We start from the raw sequence: 16,158 nt of genomic DNA on the forward strand, positions 1-16,158 counted from the left end.
CAGAGGAAAAGTGAAAAAGGAAATAAGAGGGGCAAAGAGAGAGTATGAGAATAGACTGGCAGCTAACGTAAAAGGGAACCTAAAAGTCTTCTATAGGCATATAAATAATAAATGGATTGTAAGAGGGGTGGGGCTGATTAGTGACCAAAAAGGAGACCTACATATGGAGGCAGAGGGCATGGCTGAGGTAATAAATGAGTACTTTGCATCTGTCTTTACCAAGGAAGAAGATGCTGCCAAAGTCATAGTGAAAGAGAAGGTTGTTAAGATACTGGATGGGCTAAAAATTGATAAGGAGGAAGTACTAGAAAGGCTGGCTGTACTTAAAGTAGATAAGTTACCAGGATTGGATGGTATGCATCCTAGGATGCTGAGGGAGATAAGGGTAGAAATTGCGGAGGTACTGGCCATAATCTTCCAATCCTCCTTTGATATGGGGGTGGTGCCAGAGGACTGGAAAACTGCAAATGTTACACCCTTGTTCAAAAAATGGTGCAAGGATAAACCTAGCAACTACAGGCCAGTCAGTTTAACCTCGGTAGTGGGGAAGCTTTTAGAAACAATAATCCAGGACAAAATTAACAGTCACCTAGACAAGTGTAGATTAATTAAGGAAAGCGAACACGGATTTGACAAAGGTAAATCATGTTTAACTAACTTGATTTGAGTTTTTTGATGAGGTAACAGAGGGTTGATGAGGGCAATGCGGTTGATGTGGTGTATATGGACTTCCAAAAGGCATTTGATAAAGTGCCACATAATAGGCTTGCTAGCAAAGTTGAAGCCCATGGAATAAAAGGGCTGTGGCAGCATGGATACCAAATTGGTTAAGTGACGGGAAAGAGAGTAGTGGTGAATGGTGTTTTCAGACTGGAGGAACGTATACAGTAGTGTTCTCACTGGTGTCCTAGTGTCCCCAGTGGTCGGTACTAGGACCACTGCTTTTCTTGATTTTTATTAATGACTTGGACGTGGGTGTACAGGGCACTATTTCAAAATTTGCAGATGACACAAAACTTGGAAGTGTAGTGAACAGTGAGGAGGATAAGTGATAGACTTCAAGGGGACATAGACAGGCCGGTGGAATGGGCAGATACGTGGCAAATGAAATTTAATGCAGAAAAGTGGTAAGAGGAACGAGGAGAGGCAACATAAACTAAAGGGTACAATTCTAAAGGGGGTGCGTGAACAGAGACCTGGGGGTATATGTGCACAAATCGTTGAAGGTGGCAGGGCAGGTTGAGAAAGTGATTAAAAAAACATACGGAATCCTGGGCTTCATAAATAGAGGCATAGAGTACCAAAGTAAGGAAGTTATGATGAACCTTTATAAAACATTGGTTTGGCCCGAACTGGTGTATTGTGTCCAATTCTGGGCACCGCACTTTAGGAAAGATATGAAGGCCTTAGAGAGGGTGCAGAAAAAATTTACAAGAATGATTCCAGGGATGAGGGACTGGAGAAGCTGGGGTTGTTCTCCTTAGAGCAGAGAAGTTTGAGAGGAGATTTGATAGAGGTGTTCAAAATCATGAGGTGTCCAGACAAAATAGATAGAGGGAATCTGTTCCCATTGGCAGAAGTATTGAGAACCAGAGGATACAGATTTAAGGTGGTTGGCAGAAGAACCAAAGGCGACATGAGGAAAAAAAATGTATGCAGCAAGTGGTTAGGATCTGGAATGCACCGCCTGAAAGGGTGGTGGAGGCAGATTCAATCGTGGCTTTCGAAAGGGAATTGGATAAGTACCTGAAGTAAAAAAATCTGCAGGGCTACAGGGAAAGGGCAGGGGAGTGGGACTAGCTGAAATGCTGTTAGAGAGTTGGCATGGCCTCAGCTGGCCGAATGGCTTCCTTCTGTGCTGTAACCATTCTGTGATTCTATGACTCTATGATTCTAGGTAATTAGTAAACAAGTAGTCAGGAGAGAAAAAATGAACTGAGAAAAACAGCTGAAAAATAAGTTTTTAAGATTAAGATTATTTTGAAGTACCTCCTAACCCCTTTAAATGAATTTCCACCTTTTCATCATCAAGCAACACTATGACCATTTTACACTTTTTTTAAAATTCATTGATGGGATGTGGGCGTCGCTGGCTAAGCCTGCATTTAGTGCCCATCCCGAATTGCCCTTGAGAAAATGGTGGTGAGCCACCTTCTTGAACTGCTGCAGTCCATATGGTGTAGGTACACCCACAATGCTGTTAGGAAGGGAGTTCCAGGATTTTGGCCCAGTGACAGTGAAGGAACGGCGATACAGGTCCAAGTCAGGATGGTGTGTGGCTTGGAGGGGAACTTGTAGGTGGTGATGTTCCCATGCGTCTGCTGCCCTTGTCCTTCTAAGTGGTAGAGGTCGCGGGTTTGGAAGGTGCTGTTGAAGGAGCTTTGGTGAGTTGCTGCAGTGCATCTTGTAGATGGTACACACTGCAGCCACAGTGCGCCGGTGGTGGAGGGAGTGAATGTTGAAGGTGGTGGATGGAGTGCCAATCAAGCGGGCTGCTTTATCCTGAATGGTGTCGAGCTTCTTGAGTGTTGTTGGAGCTGCACTCATCCAGGCAAGTGGAGAGTATTCCATCACACTCCTGACTTGTGCCTTGTTGATGGTGGAAAGGCTTTGGGGAGTCAGGAGGTGAGACACTCGCCACAGAATTCTCAGCCTCTGGCCTGCTCTTGTAGCCAAAGTATTTATATGGCTGGTCGAGTTCAGTTTCTGATCAATGGTAGCCCCCAGGATGTTGATAGTGGGGGATTCAGTGATGGTAATGCCATTGAATGTCAAGGGGACTGGTCTTATTTACATCTGGCATCCTGCATGCCAGGACTGCCAAAGTTAGCATGTAGGCCAATAAACTCCCCCCATATGAAGAGTGAAATGCAGCATGCATCTGTTTCAGAAAACATACTGTAGTGTATGTACCTTTAAGAGAGAACTACTTTTACAGCTCTTGTATACTGTAGTACCGGCAGTGACCACACCTGTATATAAGCCTTGAGCATGCCTCTGTACTGTTAGTCTTTAGACTACCCTCCTCCAGTAAACACCTGTTGATTGTTAACTTACAGCCTCCGTCTAGTTATTGGGAAAACATCATACTTTAAGAACCACGGATTCAACAGTGGCGACGAGGTCGATTCGAATCTACCTGCAACTCTGCATTTTCTTTCAAGGATTCACTCCGGGAGGACGGTGGAAGAAAGTCGAGGCCAGAAGCACGGGCGTCGACCACGAGCAACCGCCCAGTCATCCGGCAGAGAGTGAACATCGCAGGGGAGGCTGTTGAGGGCTGGGCTTAGTTCTCCAGCCACGACGATCCAGCAACAGACTGGCAACAGGTACAGCGCAGACCCTTCCCAGACAGCGGCGGCTGGAGCCGACCGACGGCACAGAAAAGGCCGAGCAGCGTCGACGGGGTAAGAGAGAGGGTGAAGCGCAAAAGGCACAGCCGGGGGGTTGAAAACAGAGCGGAGTCGACGGAAAACAAAAAGAGGGTAAAGCAGCAGCCGGGGTTCAGGACCGAGCGGCGGCAACGAGAGAGGCGCACAGGAGAACGCGCAGAGCACAGCCAGGGCTCAAGGGCTGAACAGCATCCGGGGGGGAAAGAAAGGAAGCGCGGGAGACGCCATTGAGCCGCAGAGAAGAAGGGAGAGCGCGGGAGACGCCATTTTAGAAGCCGCAGCGGAGAACAAGGGCGAGAAGAAAGGAAAGCGCGGGAGACGCCATTTTGTGCCAGCGGAGAAGAAAGGAGAGCGCGGGAGACGCCATTTTAGACAGTTAATCACACCCAGGGATGCCGAAGAGCGGCAGTATCACTGCGTTCGACAATGAAGTCGAAGATTGGGCGACATATGTGGAAAGCATTGAGGTGTACTGCAGGGCGAATGAAGTGCCAGATGCTAGGAAAGCACTGGTTTTGTTGAATTCCATGGGTGCAAAAACTTATGGCTTACTGCGAAACCTAATAACCCCAGAGCAGCCCATGGATAAGACTTTCGAAAGCATAGTGGAAATCCTACAGGACCACTTAAACCCCACACCGCTGCTGATAGCAGAAAGATTTAAGTTCCATAAAAGGAACCAGCATAAAGATGAAAGTAATGCTGAGTACTTAACGGAACTGCGCAAGCTATCGAAACACTGCCAGTTTGGATTGGGACTAGCAGATACGTTAAGGGACAAGTTTGTGTGTGGGCTTCAAAGTGAAGGAACCCAGATACGGCTTCTATCAGAAAAGGATCTTACACTGGACAAGGCTTTCAGCATGGCAGTATCACACGAAGCAGCCGCATGGGGCGCTGCAGAGATACAATGGAGACCGCAAGAATATGGCACCAATGAAATGTCATATGGAGCAGGGAAGTGTTATTGCTGCGGCAGAACAACACACGACTAGAAGGATTGTTGGTTCAAGGACCAAGTGTGCAGACAGTGTGGAAAAGCAGGACATATAGCAAGAGTCTGCAGGTCAGGGAAGAAAACCAGCAGCAAGAAATCTCCACAGGAGAAGTACAAAAAGGTACACCAGGTGATGGACAGTGGTTCAGACGAACAGAAAAGTGACACAGACTCCGGAATCAAGGAGCTGGGTTGTCTGAAACTACATAAGGTAACAGAAATGGAGGATCACCAGACTATCTGGGTTACACTCAAGATAGACAGAGTTCAAGTGAAAATGGAATTGGACACAGGATCAGCCCTAACAGTCATAAACCAAAGGGACTACAAGCGGCTATTTTCACATATACCCTTGAAAGCTACAGAGATTGTCTTGAAGACGTACACGGGGCAAAAAGTCTACCCCAAAGGAAAAATAAGGGTGAAAGTGATATACAAAGGCCAGGAAATACCTAAAATGGACCTATATGTATTGCCAGATGGAGGACCACCACTACTAGGACGTGAATGGATCCGGAAGATACAATTAGATTGGCATTCCATACAGGCACTGAAGGTTGAGGCCAAAAAGGATGACAACGTCACACCTGGATGACTGTCAAAAATGCTAACTGATGCACAAGAAGTGTTCCAGGAGGGACTCGGAACACTAAAAGGCATAACAGCGACGATTAAAATAGAGGAAAATGCAAGCCCAAAATTTTTTAAGGCCAGACCGGTGGCTTATGCGATCCGACCAGCCGTCGAAGCAGAGCTGGAAGGGTTGGAACGTTCAGGAGTACTGTCCAAAGTAGACTGGAGCGAGTGGGCTACACCTATCATTCCTGTAATGAAGAGGTCATTGAGTAATACGCCTGGGGAACCAAAGAAGGTCCGCATCTGTGGGGATTTTAAGGTGACAGTGAACCCAGTCCTTCACACGGTACAATATCCACTTCCACGGATTGAGGATATTTTCGCCTCGCTATCTGGAGGTAAATGCTTCACCAAAATTGATCTGGCCCAGGCGGATCTGCAAATGGAGGTAGGAGAAGCCGCGAAACAATACCTCACGATCAACACTCATAAAGGTCTCTACCAATACAACCGGCTGGTGTTCGGGGTAGCATCAGCTCCGGCTATTTGGCAAAGGGCAATGGATCAAGTCCTGCAAGGGATTCCAGGGACCCAGTGTTATTTGGACGACATCCTGGTCACGGGCGAAAATGACAGTGATCACCTCGCCAACCTGGAGAAGGTGCTCACTAGATTAAAGGAATATGGGCTACAAGCTAATCGCCACAAGTGCGAGTTTTTCCAGAAGCAGATCTCGTATTGTGGCCACGTTATTGATGAAGAGGGGTTACATAAGTCCCCTGAAAAGATTGAGGCAGTAGTCAAGGCTCCAGCACCGGAAAATGTGTCACAACTGAGGTCGTTCCTTGGGCTGGTGAACTACTACCGTAAGTTCTTACCAAATTTGTCCACAGTATTACACCCACTGAACACCCTACTGCAAACGGGGGTACCATGGAAGTGGAATGACGAATGTAAACGAGCTTTCCAGAAGTGCAAAGAATTGATCACATCAAAAGAGGTGTTGGCCCATTTCAACCCAGCACTACCAATTCGGTTGGCATGTGATGCATCACCCTATGGTATTGGAGCGGTGCTGTCGCACAAATTCCCAGACGGGTTGGAGAGGCCAGTAGCCTTTGCGTCTTGGTCACTAACCTCAGCCGAGCGCAACTACGCCGAGATCGACAGGGAGGCCCTCAGCCTAGTATGGGGAATAAAAAAATTCAACCACTATCTGCATGGGCAGAAGTTCACCTTGCTGACTGACCACCAACCACTTGTCTCCATCTTTAATCCAAAGAAGGGCGTTCCGGTGATGACTGCACAACGGCTACAAAGATGGTCCCTTTTTCTACGGGTGAACCAATATGAAATAGAGTATAAGGGCACGAAACAGCATGGAAACGCTGATGGGCTATCACGCCTGCCACTGCCTACTGTGGAGGAAGCACCAGCATTGGACCCTATCGAAATATTTTATTCGTCGATAATTGAACGATTGCCAGTAAATAACGCGGATATAGAGAAGCAGACCCGCAATGATCCGACACTGTCTCGGGTATATGATTTGACGGTGAAGGGATGGCCAACACATGGCGACTCACTGTTGCCAGCATTTTCATCCAGAAGAGAACAGCTGTTAGTATGCCAGGGGACAGTGATGTGTGGATCCCGAGTGGTAATTCCACCCAAGTTAAGGGAGAGAGTGCTCAATGAGCTTCACGAAGGCCATCTGGGAGGGGTGAAAATGAAAAGCCTTGCTTGGGCTTATGTGTGGTGGCCGGGGATCGATCAACAAATTGAGAACCTAACAAAGAGCTGCTCAGGATGCCAGAAGGTCCAAAATGCACCACCACATGCCCCTCTACACCCATGGGAGTGGCCCTCCTCTCCATGGCAATGGGTGCATATTGATTTTGCTGGTCCATTCATGGACTCAATGTTCTTAATAGCAGTGGATGCACACTTGAAATGGCCTGAGGTGATCAAAATGTCCTCAACCACTACAGAGAAAATGATTGCAGTCCTACGGACCATATTTGCCAGGAACGGCTTGCCAGAGCAGATTTGCTCTGATAACGGACCACAGTTTGTGTCCGAAGAGTTTCGGAAATTTATGAGAAGGAATGGGATAAGGCATTACACATCTGCCCCGTATCATCCAGCCACAAATGGATTGGCTGAGAGGTTCGTACAAACCTTTAAAAAGGCGATAAGGGCCATGTGCATTGATGAAATTCCATTACAGCATAAGGTGGACAATTTCCTGTTAGCCTACAGAAATGTGACACATGCAGTTACTAAGCAGACCCCGGCCATGATGTTCTTTAACCGAAGGTTGAGATCTCGTCTGGATTTGCTCAGACCAAATGTGCGAAGAAATGTTGAGGATAAGCAATTCCAGCACATCAATGAGAAGCCGACAAGGAGCTTCAATGTAGGACAACCAGTCTTGGCCCGCGACTACTGAACAGAGAAATGGCAACCCGGAACGATATGCACATGGCAGGGGCCATTAATGTACACAGTGGATGTCGGGGAGAACATTGTGAGACGCCACGTCGACCAGATCCTAGCGTCACAGGAATGAGTCAACCCCATGTCTCGCGTACCTGGGGATGAACCCGACATACCGGTAGCATCTACCTCAGAAACAGTAGCAGCGGAAACTGATGAACTACCCGACGAAAGGGGGCCAGAATCGCCTCCGCACCAAGAACAAGAACCTCAGGAAAGGCGCTATCCAGAAAGGATCAGGAAGCCGCCCCAAAGACTGAATCTACAAATGGACTATTTCAGTTTAATGTGCATGTTAAAGTGTTAACTGTTATTTGAATGTTATGGGTACTGTTAATCTAAAAGGGGAGGAATTGTAGTGTATGTACCTTTAAGAGAGAACTACTTTTACAGCTCCTGTATACTGTAGTACCGGCAGTGACCACACCTGTATATAAGCCTTGAGCATGCCTCTGTACTGTTAGTCTTTAGACTACCCTCCTCCAGTAAACACCTGTTGATTGTTAACTTACAGCCTCCGTCTAGTTATTGGGAAAACATCATACTTTAAGAACCACGGATTCAACACATACCCTATGCAAGCATGGCACATTTTTGGTGGTGCAGCATTTCCCCTGATTTCTGGCAACCATATGGCTGATCACCACATAAAATCGTGCTGCAAGAAGCAGAAAATCTGGACTTAACTGTCAGGTCATGTTACAGGACATGGGATATACAGTATTGCAAAAGCCATTTCCTCCCTCCCATTAAAGCAGATCCAAATTTCCTTCTTCTACATCAAAGACCGCAAGCAAATTAAAAATTAAATGAATACTTTCTACTTATTTAAAACAGAACTGAAATAATATTTTTTATTTATGGCAAAACATGAATATTCACATGCTGTCAACTAACAATTCGCACCTTAAATGGCCTCCTGGAACCAATTAAATCTCTCTCTGCAGAGCCTTGGGTTCTTGGGTTCAATCCAAAACTAATAATGGGTTGCATAACAATGATTTATAAAAATATGGTTCACAGTGCTGGAGGGTAACTCTGTATTTACCAGAAGTAAGTCAATTTGCAACTAGTTGTTTTTAGATCCTATAGTAATGTTTAATCCTGCATAGATTGAGCAAATATAACATCTGGGCACAGTTCTGGGCACCACACCTTAGAAAGGATACATTGGCCTTGGAAGGAGTGCAATGCAGATCCACCAGAATATTACCAGGGCTCCAAGGATTAAATTATGAGGAGAGATTACATAAACTAAGCTTATATGTTTTGGAATATAGAAGGTACAGGAGTGATTTGATTGAGATTGTTCGGATTTTGAAAGGAATTGATAGGGTACATAGTGAGAAACTGGTGGGGGGAGACTAAGACAAGGAGACATAACATTAAAATCCGCACCAGGCCATTCAAGAGCGAAGTTCGGAAACACTGCTTCACGCAAAGGTTGATAGAAGTGTGGAACTCTCTCCCACAAAAAGCAGTAGATGCTACCTCAATTAAATCTGAGATTGATTGATATTTGCTAACCACTGCAAGGGTATTAAGGGATATTGAGCCAAGGCAGATGGATGGAATTAGGACACAGATCAGCCATGATCTCATTTGAATGGTGGAACAGGACCGAGGGGCAATATGGCCTACTCCTGCTCCTATGTTCCCATGAAAGGTTTTTCCTGCAACACTTAAACATTTCTTAGCTTTTAAAATAATGCAAATATTAATATATAAATGATGTCCCTAAATTTCTGCAGGGGATGCTACAACAGTAGAGGTGGGAGGGATAGGCCATGGGCATTGCATGTTAGAGTAACAGTGGAGTGTGAGGTAATGGGCCCAGACAGTTGCTGCAACAGTAGGAACACAGCCCCGACTACAACTTCAAAATCTCGTAGGATGAAACAGAGTGGAGGGGCTTGCCATGTAAATCTGGCAAATCAAAAAAACAAGGCAGTCTCGCCACACCCAGCAGTCATAACTTCTTTGCAGAATGGAGGTTTCTTAGCACATATCCACCAATAATCACCTTTTAGCCTATGCAGGAATGGAGGTGTAAGATTGGGTCCTACGTTATGGCCCAAATTCCACGAGCTCCTCTCCTGCTTGCCTCATGTGATCCTCCTCCTTTAAATCCTACAAATAAAGGATGGCCAGAGGGATAACCAAGCTCCTATAAAGGCAGTATAAAATGATAGATTTATTGGGCAACAGGGATCTAGCAAATGGGGTAGAGCTTAAAGAATTTCTGAGTAAGTTCAGTTTTGGAAGCACAACAATCCAGAAAAACACTAAAATCAGCACTAAAAATACAGCAGCTACTAGAAACAATTATAAAAATATAAATCCACTTTAAAATGGCAACTGTAACCCCATGAAACAACCATTTGAAATAGGCACCCAACATCTAAGGCTTTGTTCAGGCACTCATTCCAAAATGGAGTTGTAAGCTCACTGAGACTCAAGTATAAAATCTAGGCTGACACTCCAGGGCAGTACTGAGGGAGTGCTGCACTGTCGGAGGTGCCGTCTTTCGGATGAGAGGTTAAACTGAGGTCTCATCTGCTCTCTCAAGTGGACGCAAAAGATCCCATGGCACTATTCGAAGAAGAACAGGGGAGTTATCCCCGGTGTCATGGCCAATATTTATCCCTCAATTAGCATCACTAAAACAAATTATCCGGTCATTATCTCATTGTTGTTCACAAATTGGCTGCCACATTTCTTACATTACAACAGTGAGTACATTTCAAAAGTACTTCATTAGCTGTAAACCACTTTGGGACGTCATGAGGTTGCAAATGTGCTATATAAATGCAAGTCTTTTTTTCTTTCTTTTATTACCATATTTTGGGGGGCTTTAATGAGCCAAGCAGTTGCTTCCACAAAGCATTATAAAGCACTAAGCAGGTCCCGGGCCTCAGAGCCCAATAATATGGACATCAGTAACTAAAACTAAAGCGGTGCTACTGGTATCAAATGTTCCATGATCTCATAATTTCGAAGAAATTTCTAGGACAAAATGTAACTCAATTATCCATTACCATCATCACAATACATTAGTAGCAAGTACTGATAAGTATTCATATGGGTTAAAATAGTTTCTTTCCTTTATGCATCACAACTATGAAAACAATAATTAAAATAGCTTCCAAAAATTAAAACTACTTATTTGCGTAAATTAGAAAAGAACAAGACAAAGCACTTCAAGCAAAACAATAGACTTTAACGTGAGATTCTTTGGACGAGGGTAAAAGTGCACTAAAGTTTAGAAAACATCAGTAGAAAGTTAATTGATCCATTTTACAGTTGTTGCCTTATCTTTCAGTAACTACTTCCAGATGCCATTGTGCTGTGGTTAGCTTAAAGGAAAATCCAATCCACATGTATTTTCCTGAATGCCAAATAAGTTCCAGCAAAACTGAAGACATTCTCTGACACACCATAGAAAAGTTGATCATTCTATTGCATCACATGTATGACTGTGGTGGCATATACTATAGCTATTTGCCCGAAATTGGTAGCTGCAGAATTGGTTCCAGTCCTGCTATATTGCTTGAAATCAAATTCTCATAACCAAGAAAGCTCAGTGCATGCATGCTCCAAGCTTTTGATGTTAAAAGTTTTGGGAGAACCGGTGGTCTGGTTGGGATCTGCCACCAGAGTTATGGACCAAGATTATCTTCCCAGCAGTAGTTTTCCACCAGGGTAGTACTTCTGCCCACCCCTCTGACACCATTGGAACCCCATCCAGGAAACTAGGTCAAGGTTTATTACTCATGCATGACAGGCTCCCAAAGGGATTCCTGCTGCCAAAAAAGGAACTTACCATTGCCCGGCCACAAAAACCCAGCGGTGCAGCAACAGGACCTCTGCAGCACCACCAGAAGAGGCAGCTGGGCAGGTAAGCTGCAGAAGCACCCCAAAGATTGGGCTGCCAAGGCCTATGCAAGAAGGTAAATGGGGACCAGAATAGAGGGGAGAGGAATCTATAAGGCCCTCTTCTTCCATTGGGGGAACCCAGGGTCATCATTGCCACTTCCCAGAGTCTACTACCACCATCCTCATAGCAGCCCTGGGAAGCAGTGGTAGGTAGAGTGGATGGGTTAGAAATCTGAAGGGGTCCTAAGCCCTGCCCTGCCCCGCCCCGCCATCATTTGCATGCAGTGGGCGGGGAAGCAATAACCAGCACCAGTCCTGGCAGTGGGTGGAGGGGAATCTGGTCAGGGTAGTGAGGCGACAGCAGACCTTACCACCTGACTTTTCTGTCATTCTCTGCCACGATTCCTCCCAATTCAGGCAGGATTGGAAGGAGAATCCCAGCTACATTGTTGCTTTAGCTTCACTGTGAACTACTTCACAACAATGCTAGATTGGCAATATCACTGCAGCCTTACACAATCTGGTTTACATGTATATGCACCGCAACAGAGAAATGATATTTTAGAATAGGAAAGTTAGGTTAAAGAAGATTCTTTATTGATTTTTCTTGTATTTCAGATAATCATAGTTCTACAAATGGCCAAGCTCCTGTACAATGTGGGCTGGATTTTGTCATTGGAGGTGGGCTGGGGGTGGGTCAGGTGGTCGGCGAGTCCGGACCCCGCCTCCGATGTGAGGCGGGACAATTGAGCGATTTTGCCCTAATTGGGCACTTGATTTCGAGCGTGTGGGAACCCCTGGCCCAATGAATCTTTTGGTCCTGAAACTCGCCTCTGATGACATCATCTATGCAATTACATTTAAGGCCTGCAAGCAGCCTTGGTTCATTTTTTGCCTTACAACTTTTGCATTTTACTTCTGAAGGATTCGTGCTACTACCATGTCAAGCACCAGACTAAAGTGTGCACCCCGTTTCACTGAGATATCCTCTACGCTCTGGTGGAGGGAGCAAGAGTGAATAACGAAGTGCTGTTACCTTCTTCAGGGAGGAAAAAGCCTCCCCAACAGACCAAAGCTGTGTGGCTGCAAGTGGCACAGGAGGTGAATGCCATATCAGTGTGCAGCAGAACCTGGCTGCAGTGCAGAAAGAGGTTTCATGACCTTTTCCGCACAGGAAAAGTGAGTATGAGATCACCGTGACCCTCAATCTGATCCCCATCACCTCTCCTCACCAGCACTCTGCTTTGTCAACCTCCTCCTCCACATCCCACTTGACCCTTACATCCCTGCACCCTTAACCATTCCCTCTCTTTGTATGTTCACATTCATTTAACTATTCGACTATGCAGCCCTCACACTCCCCATCACTGTGATGCAATGACAACAACTTACAACACACAGGGAGGGCCCTTGGTCTTGGTATCTCACTCCATCATTGTGTCCTTCCAAGCATCAATGCTATGGATTCTCTATACTCACTCCATCATTCTCACTCAAACTCCACTTGTGTCCCTCATTGCAGGAAAAGAGAGCCCACAACAAGAGGGAGAGGGTGAGGACAGGAGGAGGGCTACCCTCAATAGCCCAGCTCACCACTGCAGAGGCGGCGGCCCCGGAGATCCTGGGAGTCGAGGAGGATGCGCAAGTGGGGGCGGACAGATGGGTGCATCAGAGCAAGCTAGTGACAGAATACTTTTTCATCTCTCTCATTGACATTACAATCAATATCAGTCACTCATGCAATGCTCTAACAGATTGACTTATGATCATCTGCACAATTCAATGTGCATGCAACGTTTATCTCACATGTCTAACTCTTTCCTTTACTCCTCCACAGGACCATCGACAGCCCCCCTCCCCACTGTCCAGGAGGAACAGCCTGAGCCCCCAGACTCCTCAGAGGAAGCTGCAACCTGAGGGTGCAGTGTCAGCAGAATCAAGCGCACCCAGCACCAGCGCAGACACTCACACCTCGGTGGGACCTTCGGGAGATAGAGAAGATTTGTCACCTGGTGTATCACAACTTACAAGTGAGCATCAGCAGATGGTGGAGACAGGGACAGCAGTGAAGAGTCCTCGTCAGAGAGTGCAGGACTCCCCCAGCTCGGCTCTGCTGCATGTCGACCCTGTGCCTCCGGGCCCACCCAGAAGGAGAGCGGTGCAGGAACTCCAGGAACAGGTGCAGGAGTCTCTGGCAGGTTTTGTCTCCAGGGTCGCGAATGGAGGAGCTAACATCAGCAGAGCCTTTGTGGAGGCATTGGCGCATGAATGCATCACCACGGAAAGGATGGCAACCTCCGTGGAAAGGATGGTTACGGTAGAGGAGAGGATGGCTATGGCCATGGAGGAGCTAAGACGCCAGAGTGTTGAAAACATGGCCATTGTTCAGAATAGAATGAATTCTCTTGAGGAGTGATGGTCAGCTATTGAGCAGAGAAACCAGACCTCCATGGCAGTCCTCTGGAGTAGGACTTCCAGTGCAGAAAGAGGTCCACCTGGTCCCCCTGAAATGCAGCAAGGTGCTGTCAAGCAACTTGCTAGCTCTGAAGTGGGGCTGGCCCATGAGAGGGATGTTGGTGGTAGAGAACAAGGAGGTGGGGGCTCCTCTCCAAGCACTCACATGACCATGCCACTGCAGAGCCCTCGGTCAGAGCCCCACCAGAGTCCTCACCCAACTGAGATCGGCGTCTCAGCCCCTGCACAGCTGCAGGAGTAGCAGACTGTTGCGGAGCCCTCACAGGCTCGCAACACCAGAGAACGCCCACCAAAGGTGTTGAGGCAGGAGCAGCAAGAAAGTGAGCAAGGGGCCTCCACATCTGCTGAAGCCACAGGGGAAGCACCACGTAGGAGCACCTGTAAGAGGAAGATAAAGCACAAGTAGTCACAAGGGTAGTCAGTAGGGTGTTCTGTTGTGTTTATTTTTAAAAGCCATCCGTGAATTTCTGTGATAAAAAAACTTGATGGCAAACTGTTGAAGTTGTGGGCTGTGTGATTTCGCAAATGGGACTTCCACATTGAGGGCTCAGGGCGACTTGGAATTGTCAGTATGGTGGTCAGAGTGATAGGAAGCCACTGATAAGAAGGTGCGAGGCAAATGCATTTGATTGGGCAGGCCTGGCCAAGATGAGTGCGTCCCTTGCATCCCGGGCAGCAATGTGCTCGGATGTTGCTGCCGCTGGTTGATGCACCTCCACAAGCTGTTTGTTGTCGCTCTCCTCCTCCTACTCCTCCTCATCGTCCTCATCTGAGGAGGCTATGTGATGAGCCACTTGTACCTCAGGCAACTGCAAGCCATGATGCTGTGCCATTTTGTGAAGTGCACAGCAGACCACGACGATTCTGGAGACCCTGGCTGCTGAGTACTGCAGGGCTCCACCTGATCTATCAAGGCATCTGAATCGTATCTTTATACAAACTTTGGTTCTGTCTTCACAAAGGAGGACACAAATAACCTTCCAGAGATGTCGGGGAACATAGGGTCTAATGAGAGGGAGGAATTGAATGCAATCAATATTTGTAGGGAAATGTGTCTTGTTTTGCACACTTTGTACAAAAATAATAAATTGCAGGACAATGGAGTATTACAGTTTAAACTATTTAATGAAGCATCAGGTCTGTAAGCTTTCTCAATCAACATAGCACCGTGTGGACAAGATGGAGTCAGGACCCCCTGGGTCTTCTAAACAATAGCAGTCCTTACAGATGCCTGCAGGCCAATGACAACTCAGCATGTGGTCACATGTGAATATAATAGGTATTCCTTACAGGTGCCTGCGGGCCAATGATAAATCAATATGCAAATGTTAGATCCCCTTTCTTTTAAAAGAAAAATGTTATGCATTACTTTTGAACCTCTTTTCTACATAATGTTCTCAGTAGCATCAACATATAAGTAAGCTCAACATTTAACTAGCACTGAAAACATCTCAAAGCTTCAATAATGATGTACAGCTTTTTTTAGGGCAGCGATCCGCCTACACCCTTTGACAGTTCACAAGTCAAGGATAACTCTAGGCTTGACCTCTCGTCTGACCTTGTGTGGTATGGAACTGAGCATGCTCCTGAATCGGTCAATAAATCAGGTTCAGGTTTAGGTTCAGGTAAGTATGATGTGTTTTGTGTATTGCTCTGTTCATCACACTCTGTTGCACTGATCCGCTCGTCGGAATGACGGTGTTGTTCCTTGGTGTTCAGGAGGTGCCTGCGATTGCGGTGGTACACCTGTCCTTCTGGGGTGCGGACGTGATACGATTGCTCAGTGTCAGCTGGCTGGATGATGACTGCTGGCTTCCAGTAGTCAAGCTCCTGGATTCTGACGGATTCTCCATTGTGCAGCGGCAGCAGTAGTCTAGCTGACCTGTCATAGTATCTCTTTTGGTGTTGCTGTCTCTGTACATGTTTTGCATGCACTTGCTTGCAGCTGATGACCTCTGGCTGCAGCTGCTGGTTGGTGCTTGGAAGGATAGAGCGAAGTCTGCGGCTCATCAACAGCTGTGCTGGTGAATTGAAGTTTTCAACCGGAGTGTTGCGGTATTCAAGGAGACAGATGTAGGGGTCTCTTTTGTCCGCTTTGGCTTTGTCCATGAGTGCCTTTGCAATCTGGACAGTTTTTTCAGCAAGGCCATTACTTTGAGGGTAATGTGGGCTTGATGTGACATGTGTGAAATCCCATGTCTTGGCAAATGACTCGAACTCTTTCGATTTGTATTAGGGGACATTGTCTGAGACTAAAGTCTCTACAATGCCATGCCTGGCAAAGGCTGCCTTTAGCTTGTGGATCACAGCTGCAGATGTGGTGCTGTGAAGCTTGTCCAATTC

The 16,158-nt window shown here is 46.5% G+C and overlaps 1 protein-coding gene across 1 annotated transcript in view; it reads right to left on the reverse strand.

Moving 5' to 3' along the window:
• The window catches only part of cyp1d1 (cytochrome P450, family 1, subfamily D, polypeptide 1), a 145,808-nt gene that overhangs the window by 99,519 nt on the left and 30,131 nt on the right, over window positions 1–16,158 (reverse strand). The gene's annotated exons all lie outside the window — the stretch shown is intronic.

This window comes from Somniosus microcephalus, chromosome 1, assembly GCF_052327205.1.
Source record: "Somniosus microcephalus isolate GS21.2 chromosome 1, FLI_Smic_1.0, whole genome shotgun sequence".
Classification (NCBI taxonomy): Eukaryota; Metazoa; Chordata; class Chondrichthyes; order Squaliformes; family Somniosidae; genus Somniosus; species Somniosus microcephalus.